Source organism: Pipistrellus hanaki, assembly GCF_964339955.1.
Source record: "Pipistrellus hanaki genome assembly, chromosome: 8".
Taxonomy (NCBI): domain Eukaryota; kingdom Metazoa; phylum Chordata; class Mammalia; order Chiroptera; family Vespertilionidae; genus Pipistrellus; species Pipistrellus hanaki.
This window is the reverse complement of record NC_140510.1, coordinates 36,044,628-36,058,487: the sequence shown is the minus strand read 5'-3', so window position 1 is coordinate 36,058,487 and position 13,860 is coordinate 36,044,628. Positions and strand designations below refer to the sequence as shown.

Genomic DNA, 13,860 nt, shown 5'->3' with positions numbered 1-13,860 from the left:
TAATAAAAAATTCACTATTGCATCTATTTGCAACTTAGGTGCTACTCACCTTTTCTGTCTTTTGCATCTATAAATAAGTAGATATTTACTCTGTAAGTTAACATGTTTTCATTTTCAGACTTGCTCTATAACAAGCATGTCAAATGCTTCCTGCGGGCTACATGAGGACCACAACGAATATTTTTGCAGCCAGCCAATATAACAGTATGTAAGAAATGTTTTAATAAAATTTTCATAACTTATTTTTTACAATAACCTGTTATACATAATCCTACCTTATAAAGAGCAATATGCAAATTAACCATCACTCCACTCAAGTCATGCCTACCAGCCAATAGAGCAAGTGTGCAAATTTATCCCAACCAAGATGGCTGCAGCCACAGAGAGCAGTTGAGAGGCTTGGGTTCCCCTGGCAATGAAAGCCAAGCTTTCCACACACTCTGGCCCGCCTAGGCCTCCACTCAAGGATACAAAGTTTCAATTATATAAGATAAATCCCAAGAAGCCATGGGGCTGGAGAGAACAGGCTAGGGTTGCCCCCAGCAACAGAGGAAGCAAAAGCTTTCCACCTACCCTGGCTGGCCTAGGCCTCAGCTCAAGGCTATGAAGTTTTATTTACAGAAGATACATAAAACCAAACAAAATGATGGCAGCCACAGAGAGAGCAGGGGGCTTGGCTCTGCTCCAGGCTACAAAGTTTCAATTGTAGAAGGTAAATAAATTCCAGATACCAGGGCCTCCACTTGGGTTACTGGGGGGCATGGCTGACCTGCAAACCACCACACGCCCTTCACCCAGGCCACCCCATCCCCCAAGAAAACTCCCACCCTGATCCAGGACACCCTTCAGGGCAAACCAGCTGGCCCCCACCCATGCACCAGGCCTCTATCCTATCTAATAAAAGAGTAATATGCAGATTGACCATCACTCCAACACACAAGATGGCTGCCCCCATGTGGTCAAAGATTCTGCCCCCATGTGGACACAAGATGGCCACCACAAGAAGGCCAGCAGGGGAGGGCAGTTGGGAGGCACCAGGCCTGTAAGGGAGGGCAGTTGGAGGCAATCAACCCTGCAGGGGAAGGCAGTTAGGGGTGGCAAGGCTGGCAGAGGAGCAGTTAGACATCAATCAGGCTGGCATAGGAGTGGTTAGGGGGTGATCAGATGGCAGGCAGAAGCAGTTAGGGGCAATCAGGAAGGCAGGCAAGCGAGCAGTTGGGAGCCAGCAGTCCTGGATTGTGAGAGGGATGTCCAACTGACATCCTATCCCAATGGGACAGTTGAACATCCCTCGAAGGGTCCCAGATTGGAGGGGGTGCAGCCTGGGCTGAGGGACATCCCCCCACCCCGTGCACGAATTTCATGCACTGGGCCTCTAGTTATTAAAAATGAACGCAACATTCAATAATGACTGATTACTATAATCATGTTTCATTCATTTCTCTTACACACCTTGCATGCAGGCGCACCATTTCTCTCCACTAATACCAGCAGCAAATATTTTAGTAGCCGACTGCCATATCATTGTCTTGGACTGACTTGGTTGGTGTGCACAACAGAAAATATTTTGCTTTTGGAGAACAAGAAAAATAGGTTTACTTATGTTATGCTTATTAATTTATGCAGTTATTCTGTGTCTGATAAGTTAATGTTCTAGAACAAATTTTTATTTTTATTAAAATGTTCTATTATTTTATGTTAATGATTACTCATTTACTTAAGCCCTTTGTATTCAGCACGTCTCTATCAAAATAAACCTACGTTTCTATGAAAATTGAAGCTTTTGTTTTTTGCAGCCCACATAAACTTAAACCCTGTTTATTTGGCCTGTGTTAGCCTTGGAGTTTGACGTGCTTGCTCTATAATATGAAATTACCGCTGTAAAATTTCTCTCAAATGCAGTTAAATTTTACTTGGAAATCTATAACGGAATAGATTTCAAGTTTACCCAAGCTGTCAAACCACATCTAGTTTTCACTTTCAAAACTACCTTATGATTTTTCAAAGGTTTCCCCAACTCTCTCCAGTGACTCCTGAAAATAAGTTACTGGCTTCACAGTAACAAAACATACCACAAAACCTAAAATCAAAACTCTTAAGACTGTCTTTCAGGTGGTACTTAAGGGTTTCCAGTAATTTACCTCAAAGTCTGCCAGATTTCCATCTTTATGAACGAGAAGTGGTCCCATTGTTATAAACACATCCTTTGGCTAGTTGAACAACTATAATAGATCCCAAGACAGATTCTCTTACCACACATTCTATTTACTTCCTGGCTAAAAGTTTGGTTTGTTTTTTATAGTTTTTTATTTATTTACTTTTTTTTTTATCCTCACCCAAGGATATTTTTCCCATTGATTTTTAGAGAGACTGGAAAGATGGGAGGGAAGGAGGGAGGGAGGGAGGGAAGGAGAGAGGGAAAGAGAAACATGGATGTGAAAGAGACACATCAATTGGTTGCCTCCAGCACCTGCCTCAAGGCTGGAATCAAACCTGCAACTCAGGGTACATGCCTTGACCAGGAATCAAACCCATAACCCTTAGGTTCACAGGCCAATGCTCTAACCACTGAGTTTTCAAAACTGCCAGAGCTTCATGGTTAAAAGTTTTATAGCAAGATTTCCACTAATATCTGGTTGGGGATTTTTTTTTTTTTTTTTTTTTTTTTTGTGTGTGTGTGTGTGTGTGTGTTTTGTTTTGTTTTTTGTCTTCTGGGTTGTGTGTGTGTGTGTGTGTGTGTGTGTGTGTGTTTCTTTTGAGGAAAAAATGCATCCTATTTCATTTAAGAGCCTCAACACTTAAAAACTTTGGAAATACTCTCAAAAGAAAACAAAAATGGCTAACAAAGAAATCTGAGCTAGAAGTCACTGCTACAAGGAAACTATCAAATTTGATGTCTCCCTTGCATCTGGGAAGCAATTTACAACGTTCAAAACCCTTTCATATACATTCTGTCATCTGACCCTCAAAACCCTGGAGAGATGTCTGTTTTCCATCATGATAACATATATTTAACATGGCTCAACTTGAAAGCCGACAACTTGTCAACCCTCAATTATCCTTACTACGGAGAGAATATCGGCATAAATAATTCGATTCAGCTGAGCGGTGTAGAGTCCACACTCCTGCCTCCGGACAGGGACACTCTGGGCGACCCCACCACAGGGCCCCCCTCCCAGGATTTCGCTTGGTGGTCCTTGCAGACGGCTGTCCACAGGCATTTAGATCTTCATACATCTCATCCGCCAGAACTTTCCTGTCACTCCACAAGGAGAGGAGTCTCTGCTTTGAACTTCCTGCATCTGCCTAGATTGACCAATGATGTCTTTGCACCATCATCCCAGGGCATTTCCCATTTTCACCGGTGCCGACGATCCATCGTGAAGGAGGACAATGTGTCACTGCAGGCGACAGGTGTGAAGGCAGACAAGACAGGACCCAGGTTTGCTTCCTGAATCCTCCTGTCTTGGCCACAGGCACTCCCTGCCCTCACATCCCTTACATGTACACAAAGCGCTCCCCTTCCCAAGGCTGTTGAGAGATGAAGGCCAGAGCACCTCCCCAGCGCAACTGGCATGAGCTGTGTGTAATTAACAACTGTGGCTTTCCAGTCTGCCTCCATTTCTCTGAGACAGGAAAACAAGCAATTAAAAAAAAAAAAACCAGGCAAGACAGGGGCCCCTACCATCGAGAAGCCTGCAACCCATAGGCAAAGCAAACAGGGGAACAACTTAATAATAAAAGGCAAAACAGGAAAAATACCATAAAGAATGTACCAGCAATGGGCTAGGGAGTTTAAATAGCAAGAACCATTTAAATGCACTAGGGGGAAATCACAGAAAAATGTTAATGAGAAAGCAGTATTTATTTGAGCAAGGCCTTGAAGGACAATGAAAATTTCACTGGTGGGGGAGGGGAGAACAGCCTCATCAAAGGCAAAATGGACCCAGTAGGAAACTGGCATGGAATGGGCAGGAGCTTGGTGCATCTGCAGAGACACCGAGAGGACAACGGGGTCTGGGAAAGAAGGCTATGACCCAGGTCACAGAGAGTCTTGGAAGCTACGACTGTAGGGGGAACAGCCACAGCTCTCACTTGTCCTTGCATCCGATCTGCTACTCCCAGCTGCAAGCAACAACAAAATGAGTGACCATCAGACATGTAAACTGTGGTCTCAAATTTTTTGATCATTCAGCCCTAACAGTAAAAAAATTAAACATGTACCCACCCCCAATATGTTTTAAGTTGTGTATTCTGTCATTTACACATAATTAAAGCACTAGAGTTAATGAATTACCTGCATATACCAATGTAGTATGCACATAAAACATACATCAAACACTTTTTAAAGGATGAGAATCACTCAAATGGTAGTCTCATGGGTTTATTTATTTTTTAATAGAAATCCATACATAATTTTTGGCCAGCTGCATATTAAATTTAACTTAAGCCATTGCCTAATCTCCTAATTAGACATTTTCTTGTTCTTGTATACTTACATCATTATCATTACACTTTGTTTGCAAGACTCTAAGCCACTTGCCCATTTTGTGTAATATTAGGTAATATAATCCATAAATCCATTATATAGATAGAATTACTTGGATAGCATTGTATGGATACAATTAACCAAAGACCAAGAATAAGAATGAGGGCACCGTCATCAATTTCACCAGGTTGTACAATGCCCACTCTTCCCTCAGGCGACTTCAGATCACCGAAGTGACAGGAGATTTTCATATATACAAACTGGTGTCAACCACATATTAAATATTTTAAAAACTTATTTTTTTTCCTAGATAAGACTTTAACCTTTTCTTCTCCACTAAATTACCTAGTACACTCCACTTTGGAGATTGCTGTCTCAACAAATAAAACAGCCCTAGCCAGTTTGACTCAGTGGAAAGAGCATCGGCCTGTGAACTGAAAGATCCCGAGTCAAGGGCACATGCCTGTGTTATTGGCTCGATCCCCTGTAGGGGGCGTGCAGGAGGCAGCCAATCAATTATTCTCTCTCATCGTTGATATTTCTAGCTCTCTCTCCCTCTCCCTTCCTCTCTGAAATCAACAAAAATATATTTTAAAAATATAAAACATTTTTTCTCACAAAAGAAGTTCTGAGTCACAGTGGTTCTAGGGTTGGTTAAATCAGCAGCTAAAAAAGTCACTGTGGTCTTAGGCACCTTCCATCTTTGTATTTTATGAGCCTCAGAATGACAACCTCTTCCGTTTTGCTGACAACTTTAGGTTCCCAATATGGTGCCACATCCCCATTCACTAACCTGTCACTGGCAACAAGTATGATATTACTCAAGTTGATTTAGATTAATCAAGATACACTGCCTGGGGTAGGGGACACACACAATTTACCCTGAAGTACATGGCCAATGGAAAACTAATCAAAAGCAGGGTTATGTTGTCAAGCAATGTGGTAAATTATTACAGCAATGGCCCCCAGAATGAATCATGTAACCACCAGAGTGTGAGTGAGCCTAAGCACAGGTAGAAGAACCATCCAGCTGAGCCCCGCTCCAATTTCTGATCTCACACAAATAAATGGCTTTTGTTTTAAGCCACAAAAAGGAACACTGTGGTATGGGCAACAAACCACCCTGCCATAGCACTCTAAGTATATAGGACAATGGGGAAGGGAAAAAAAAAAAACTATAACATTTAATTTCCTCAGATGTTTGTTTTTAAATTCAGTTCAGAGTCAGCAAGCACTCAGAAAACATTAATAATTGATGTTATTAATCCCAAGTGATTCAGAATAAAGCATGGCAGAGAGAGGCGTATAATGGGTTACGTGAGAATAATGATGAACTCCCAAGTTTCTGTTTTGTTTTGTTTGTTTTTTCAGTAATTCAATACACAAGTTCCAAGATATGCAGCAATTTAAACCCCCACAGAATGTGGAAAAGTCTACTCCTCTCAAGACCATCGGGTATCCATCACAGGAGCACCCTCTGGCATGTTGGTAAGTTGTTTATGACCAGCAATACCACTTGTGGAATCACATCCTGAACTAGACAGCGAGCTCCTTTTGTGTGCCCAGCTCCCTCCCTCTCCCACGAACAATAACCCCCTTCTTTGTGGGTCCCTTTGTCTCCCCACAGTCCCATCTTGTGGGTCGAATGGGGACTGCCAGCCATAACTCTCCTTTGGCTGGCATCAGGCCAATCGGGTTCTCCTCAGGGTTTTCCCAAGTTGAAACTAAGAGCAAACAGTTTCTTGATGCTGCGAGGTCATGAAGCTACCAACAGCAGGGTATCTCTGTGTGCTGGGCACTGCGTTAGGCCCTGAGATCTAATGAGTCAATCACATCTGAGCCAAAGAGTTCTGATGGCCTAGGAGATATTTCTTTCTAACATACTTGTCAAATAGGACTGGTTAAGCCTGGCCCTTGTGGCTCAGAGCGTCAACCTACGAACCACAGTCCAATTCCAGGTCAGGGCACATGTTTGGGTTGCGGGCTCATTCCCCAGTAGGGGGTGTGCAGGAGGGAGCCGACCAATGATTCTTTCTCATCATTGGTGTTTCTATCTCTCTCTCCTTGCCTCTCATGAAAATCAATAAAAACGTTAAAAAAGAAAGAACTGGTTACATAAATTATGGGATGTAATCGATTTACTACACAGGCTGTTAAAACAGTGCTAAAGAAGAATGTACTGATATGATAGGGAGGAAAAGCACATGACACAAGACACGGTTATAGACTTGTGTCTAAACTATGCAAGTCATTATATGGACCCTTGTGTATTGAATTGAATCTTTTTCATATTTCTTAAGAAGCACCCAAAATGTAGGATCCTGTTTTTGCAAGATTATATATGCAGGAAAAGGTCACAGCCGAATGTTCCTTTGAGACTGCCCCACCACACCCCGACTCTCGGAGGTAAAAATGGACTGTTCGTGATAGACAAGTAACCCTGGGTACGCTGGGGTGGGGCAGGACGGTGGTGAGTCACTGTGGCTCTGGGCTGTATGGCTGAATATCTTGGGTTCACATCTGCCAGTATATGTAACTGTGGCTGGAAGACTTTTACTGTAATTCCCCCATGGTAGTGGCAAAATCTGTGCTGATATCCAGGGGCTTGCCATCTCCCTGCAAGACTTTACTTGTCTTTGACATTCTTGCCTATGGACTCTTCGTCCAGGACATGCTTCCTGATCACACACACCTGCAGGAGCCCCTAAATACGGCATCTACCCCAGAAGGGCACCCCCCAGCAGTGACCCAGACAAACCACCCAGAAACTCTTTCCCTCTCCCTAACATCATGTTTCCTTCATAACCTTCTTTATCAATAGTCCTTCCGTCATTCAAAATCCATTCTCCTGATAACAACCACCAGAAGCCTATCTTTGGCTTTGCTGCTCTCGCCCCTTCCAGTACACAGTTTACAAAGCTTTCTCCCAACTTCATTAGCAAGTCCTGCTTCATAATACTCTCTTTCCTCACACACAAGGAAATAAATGGCAGCCTTTATAGTCAGTCAGTCAGTACTGATGGATACATCCTCTTTTTCGTGGTTGAAAGAGATATTCTTCTTAGAATAAGTTTAAAAAGCTGAAGATGGTCTGCTCAGACATAAAAGAGCCTATGGGTTCAACGCATAATTTTATTTCGAACTTTCTAAAGAAAGTCCATGCCAGCTTCCAGATGAGTGTCAACTTGCACTCGGTGCTCTTAAGTAGACAGGACAAACATTTGGAGTCACAGTGAAATTGGTCACCTGCAACCTACTACTTCTTTACCATTAAATCAATAACACTACAACCTACTACTTCTTTACCATTAAATCCATAGAACAGAAAGTACTGCAAAATTAGATTTACCCAGACATTAGTAAAAGAGCCCAAGAAAAATGACACCAAAAAAGGGACATTCAGCCCTAGCAGGTTTGGCTTAGTGGAGAGAGCATCAGCCTGCTAGCTGAAGGGTCCCGGGTTCAATTTCAGTCAGGGACATATGCCCCAGTTATGAGCTCGATTCCCAATGTGGGTGTGCAGGAGGCAGCCAATCAATGATTCTCTCTCATCATTGATGTTTCTATCTCTCTCTCCCTTTTCTTCCCTGAAATCAATAAAATAAAAAAATTTAAAAAAAATTTAAAAGGGACATTCATCCAGGCTTTATAAATTAAGCTGAGAGATACCGAGATAAAAAGTAAATGACATGTTTATTTCTTATTTTTAAAAAGACGTACAGATTTGAGAAGTGATTTCCTTAAGAATGCTGTCTGGGTTACTAGTCCAGATAATAAATCACACTATACCCTGAAGCCTACTTAATAAAAAAAAGTTAAGAATAAACAAATGATTAGTTTGAGGCATGTGAATTTCTGAACTCTCTTAAGGGAGAAAGTTTTATTACCATTATTAGGGAACTGTTTTTAATCTCTGACATCAAAGCATAGATGTTAACCCTGGGGTTCTGAAACCAGAATAACCCATAAATAAAGTACTGTGAGAAACTGCCACAGATTAATTTCAGTCTGTCTGTCCATTTTTAGCCAATTCACAGGTGACTCCATAAATAAACAGAGGTATGGGAGAGGAAATAGGAGAATAAGAAGACCAAGGTTCAAGTTCAATTTCACCACTTATAGATAATACTAGAGGCCCAGTGCGCTTGGAGTGCATGTTCCCTCAGCCCAGCCTGCACCCTCTCGTAGCCCCAGAACCCCCAAGGATGTCCAACTGGGGTTCCTTAGTGCTGCCATGGAGGCGGAAGAGGCTCCCACCACTGCCACTGTCCTCGCCAGCCATGAGCCCAGCTTCTGGGTGAGCAACACTCCTCCTGTGTGCGCACAATGACCACCAGGGGGCAGCTTCTGCATTGAGTGTCTACCCCCTGGTGGTCAGTGAATGTCATAGCGACCAGTTGTTCTGCCATTGGGTTGATTTGCATATTAGCCTTTTATCCTATAGGAAGATTGAACAAACTGATCTAACTTGCCTGTCTCAGTTTACTTAACAGGGTCCAGGGATAAAACATGTAAAGTAATCCCTTGATAAACCCAAAAGCAATGTTCTAATATTACAGCACTAATTCCAGAATGCCTGCATTTCTCAAACTTTTGGAGAGTCACAGAACTTTATGGCTGAAAGGTCACTGAATTCTAAGCCCAGAAGTTTGTCTTATACAGCCTTGGTCAGGGTCTAGTTTTAAACCACTAAACTACAAATTTAAATAGCTCAAGACAAAACTAAGGACTAAAACTGCCCCCCTCCCGATACAGCATATATGTACACGTACACAGACACACACACACAATCCCCACCTTATGATGGTTCACCTTATTTTATTTTATTTTTTTACTTTATGACAGAATGAAAGTGATACACATAATAAATAACATGAATTATCCAGCACTTTATTACATAATAGGCTTTATGTTAGATGGTTTTACCCAACCGGAGGCCAATATAAATGTTCTGAGTGTGTAAAAGGCAGGCCGGCTAAGTTATGATACTCATGGTTCAGTAGGTTAGGAGTATTAAATACATTTTAGACTTTTGATATTTTCAGCTTATGATGGATTTGTCAGGATATAACCCATCCTAAGTCGAGGAGCATCTATTTATCTGTATAAATCTGCTTTATTTTGCTTTTGTTAGCTTTACTCCTATAACTTAAAAGTTAAACTAAACTTTTCATCAGAAAGATAAAAAATAAAGCCAGTCCTCAGGCTATGAGATTCACTATTTTCAATCCAACCCAGACAATACCTTAACAATTGGGTTAGAAGTGTCTAATGGAAATATCAACATAACATTAACCTCCAGCTACACTGGCAGGCATCATTATAATATGGATTACAGCGCTATCAACCCAGAGATACTGGTTTTAATGTTCCCTGGGAGATCAAGAATTAATCAGCAACTTAGAATGGGATGTTGCCTAAAAGTGTAAAATTTAATGGAGAGAATTCCATTGTTTTTAAAATTGTGCCCTCAATTGCCCAGTATCAAAAACCCAGTGTGGCACCAAAGAAATTATGTGTGGTTAAGAGGTAGAATGTTCTTTTTTTTTTCTACAAGCTGTTATGGGAAGCAGAAAAGGGCTGACTATGAATCAGTTATGTTTTAGTTCCACGGTGAACATAAATTATGATAATTTGGACATTCTTCTGGCGGTTAAACCAAAAAAAGCAGGAAAACCATCCTTTCCAAGTCCCTGCAAAAGTTAAGTTTGTGGCAACTCAACTGAAAGGCAGGGCCATGGAAAATGACCTTAAACTTATTTCTGAACCTTCCTGACGCCACTAACATGGATGACACTATTTCCCATCCCTTATTGTCAAATCACAACAGTCCGGAAGCCTGGACGGAGTTCACTTGGCAGGTAACAGGAGCAACCCCAGGAGGAAGTCCTGAAGGATGTCAGATACCACACTTCCTTTTCTCCTGCACACTTTTCATCTTCCTACCGCCAGGATATATTTACCATGCGCTCTGACTGACACCACCAACCAGCAGGCGTTCTGAGGGACACAAACTCTACAGAAACTGGCTGGCTCTAGGGGAGGTCCCTGGGAGAGCCTTAAGCAGCTTAGATGAGTAAAACATTCAGAAGACTGCTCTAATGAGCATGTCTCAGTGGCTCGTAAATTCTTTCATTCCCAGCAATCAAGAAGCAGCTGTTAAAGTCCAGGAATCTTCCTAGGAGCAGATATGAAATGCCTCCAAGCTGGCCAGAGAGGCCTCACAAACTTCTTTCTTTTGCTACCCCCCACCCCCACTCCATCCCCATCACGGGAGTGCCAGCCTGGCAGGAGTAAAGATGACCCAGGAAGGAGAGAGAGAGCAGTCAATCTGGAGAAAGCAGAGATGCAGATTCCCTTCCCTTCCTCTCCAACTCTGTGCCCTTCCTGCAAACACAGGAGTAACTTCTGCAGCCTGGTGGGCTGGTATTCCCAGCGTGAGCAACCCCCCGGCAGCAGCCCTGAGCCCTGTCCTCCAAGGCTCTGAGCCAGGCACTTCCGTCCTGCGGCCGAGTTCGAGGCCCATCCCACGGGAAGGTTCGGCTCCTCTTTACCTTGCCATCCGCCCAGACTGCGCTGCAACGCGGCGGGTCAAGTTCAAGATGAAGGTGCCCTCCTCACCTTCCTGACTCTCACGGGGAGCAGCTCTCCCGAAAAAGACTCCCATCGCTCGGGCACGGGACCTGGGCTGCCCGGAGCGAGCTGGAGGGGGGAGACGGTGCCTGAACCCGCATCTTCAGAGCCGCGGCGCCGCATTCCTACCTGGCCACCGCCGCGTTTCCTCCCGGGGCCTCGCACAATGAGTCTCGTCCGAGTTAGGGACGCTCCGTCCGCAAACACAACAACACACAATGCCTGGGGCTTCCTCCCCGCCCGCCTATGCGATCCGGAAAGCCGCCGCGCCAAAGCCCGCAGCCCCGCGCACCCCGAGCGCTGCGCGCCTGCACCCCCAAGTCCTCCAGGAAGAAGCTGCGCCCTCACATAGGTGCCCCCCAAAGGGACCGCTTCCCACGCTCCACGGAACAGGGGTGTTCACAATCTTGTCGTAATTCTCGTCTTCCTCAGCTCCTTAAGGTTCAATCCTACCTAGCTACACCCCCCCCAAAAAAAAAAAATGAATATGCACATCGCAGTGTTCTTGGAAGCTAAGCAATAGACTTTCAGCCCAATCTCGGGCGTTACGACCCTCCCCTCCGGTTGAAGTTCACCCGGCAACTCGGCGACCCGCGCTCCCCGACACGCCGGGGGCACCCCGGACCCCGCGGTGCCCGGCGCGCCTCCCCGCCGCCTCCGCTCCAGGTGCCAGGCGCAGCCCGGGCCTGTGCCAAGCCCGGGGGCTACAGAGAAGGCGAGAAAGGGGTCGAAGAGGTCGGGGGGGGGGGGGGGGGAGGTGTCCCGAAACCCGAGCGCTTCCAAACCCCAGCTCCGCCGGAGGCACTGTTGCCCCGCGCGGAGGGGATGGCGACGGGGAGGTGCAGCCTCTCCAGAGCCGCCGGCGCCAAGGCCGGGGGTGCCCAACATGCCCGTGCCCATCCCCGGAAAGCTCCGGGCTGTGCCCGGGGAAGGGGAAGGGGGGGCGGGCGAGCTCCAGAAACTTTCCAACATGCCTCTTCCCTCTCCCCGTCGCCCCTCTTCCTCCCGGGACCCTCTCCGTCCCGCCCCTCGCACCGCGGCATCTGGCCCGGCCCGGGCGCCGGGGCCCGCGGCGGCCGGGGAGTTACCTGCCGGGAAAGTTTCCAGCCTCGGCGCTCCCCCACCCCCGGGGCCGGCCTCGGGGCGCGGTCGTCTCGGCGCTCGGCGGTCGCCCGTCCTCCGGCTTCCGAGGCTCCCGCAGCTCCCGCAGCTGCCACCGCGCAGGCTGCGGTCCCGCCCGCGCCCCCGCCCCGCGCGGCCCACCCCGGGGCCCCATTGGCAGCCCGAGGCCCCGCCCCGCGCGCGTTCCCGGAGGCACCTTCCTCTCGCGCGCCCTCCCCGCCCGCCCGGCCGCCCGGCCGCGCCTCCTCCCGCGCCCTCCCCGCCCCGCGCGGCTCCCGGGACCCGCCGCCGGGGCCGGAGCGAGAACTTTGCGCCGGACGCGGCACCGCGTTCCCCGCCCCGCCGCTCCCGGCCGAGACCCTGGCTTTCCCCAGGGGCCTGGGGGCTAGTCCCGGACCTCTCTGGGACCGGATGAAGATGAGGGATAGTCTTTTTCTCCACCCCCCGCCCCCATCTCTTTAAAACCAGAGAAGTGGCATGGCCTCCCCTCCTTGCTGCTTTTTAAAAACACCCGAGGAGGACATATGGGAGCAATTAGCCAAGCTGGAGTTTTCTTAAATGCTTTAGGTGACTTGTGTGGCTGTCCTGAATTCATTCTCTCTCTTCTCTCTTCTCTTCTCTTCTCTTCTCTTCTCTTCTCTTCTCTTCTCTTCTCTTCTCTTCTCTTCTCTTCTCTTCTTTCTCTCTCTCTCTCTCTCTCTCTCTCTCTCTCTCTCTCTCTCTCTCTCCTCTTTTCCCCCTCTCTCTTCCTCTCACTGCCTCCCCACACTTTATGGGGCAAGAGAGAACTACTGGAAATGGATGGTGAAAAGGGGCATCTCTCCTGCTGTGTCTTTTTCTTTCCTGAAAGCGCATTAGTGATGTTCAGGGAGCGGAGATTGCCTCGGCGTCCAGGGGGTCCCGGGGCCTGCAGCTTCCTCTGGCCGCTCCAGGCTCCAGGCTGGCCCTGTGCTGTCTGGGCTCCATAGCCTGAGGGCTTCAATTTGAGGGGGGGTGGGGGGGGGCGGGGAGGTATGCAGCAGGAGCAACACAAAGATGCTATTATTGTTTCACTTGGTAGCAGTAAATTAAATTCCCGAGTTCCCAAAATGTTTTGTTATTCCCCAGCACAGCAAGAGCTGGGATAAGAGCCTATGGATTCAGAAGTCCTGGGTTCACAGGCTTCACCCAGGAATCCCAAGCAGCCATTTCAGGCGGTGAGATGAGGGGTGGGGGGATGATCAGCCCACTCTGTACCCCTAACCCTAACCCTTTAGACAGGCCTAGGCCAGGAAGGACCAACCGGGACTCCTGCTGCCTGGTGTGGCCTGCGGGCATTGTGCACGGTCACCCTATGGTGTGTCTGGAGCAAGGAATACAGAAGTTGCTGTAAATGGATTTATTGGCAACCTCTAACCTTGCTGTGGCAAACCTGCCTTTAAGGACAACTGTTTTTAAACAAGTTCGCCCATAAAAACTTCAACCTCACGCAGAACTTTCCAGTATAAAGATATCGGGGAGGGGAGTGCCCAAATTTAGAATTCTTATGAAAGGGGAGAGAAAGCAAAATGCCACACAATTGCTCTGCATAAATAATAGATGACTGAAATTTGCTGGGTTTTTCACCCGTTGTTTCA

General features: G+C 46.6%; 1 protein-coding gene across 10 annotated transcripts in view; it reads right to left on the bottom strand.

Annotated features, from left to right (window-relative positions):
* TANC1 (tetratricopeptide repeat, ankyrin repeat and coiled-coil containing 1) overlaps positions 1-12,378 on the bottom strand; it is a 232,722-nt gene extending 220,344 nt beyond the window's left edge. For all 10 annotated transcript variants that reach the window (XM_084891445.1, XM_084891443.1, XM_084891450.1 and 7 more), the window contains exon 1: positions 12,211-12,378. The gene's annotated coding sequence lies outside the window, so the exon portion shown is untranslated. The remainder of the gene's footprint in view (positions 1-12,210) is intronic.
* Positions 12,379-13,860: the final 1,482 nt, after the last annotated feature.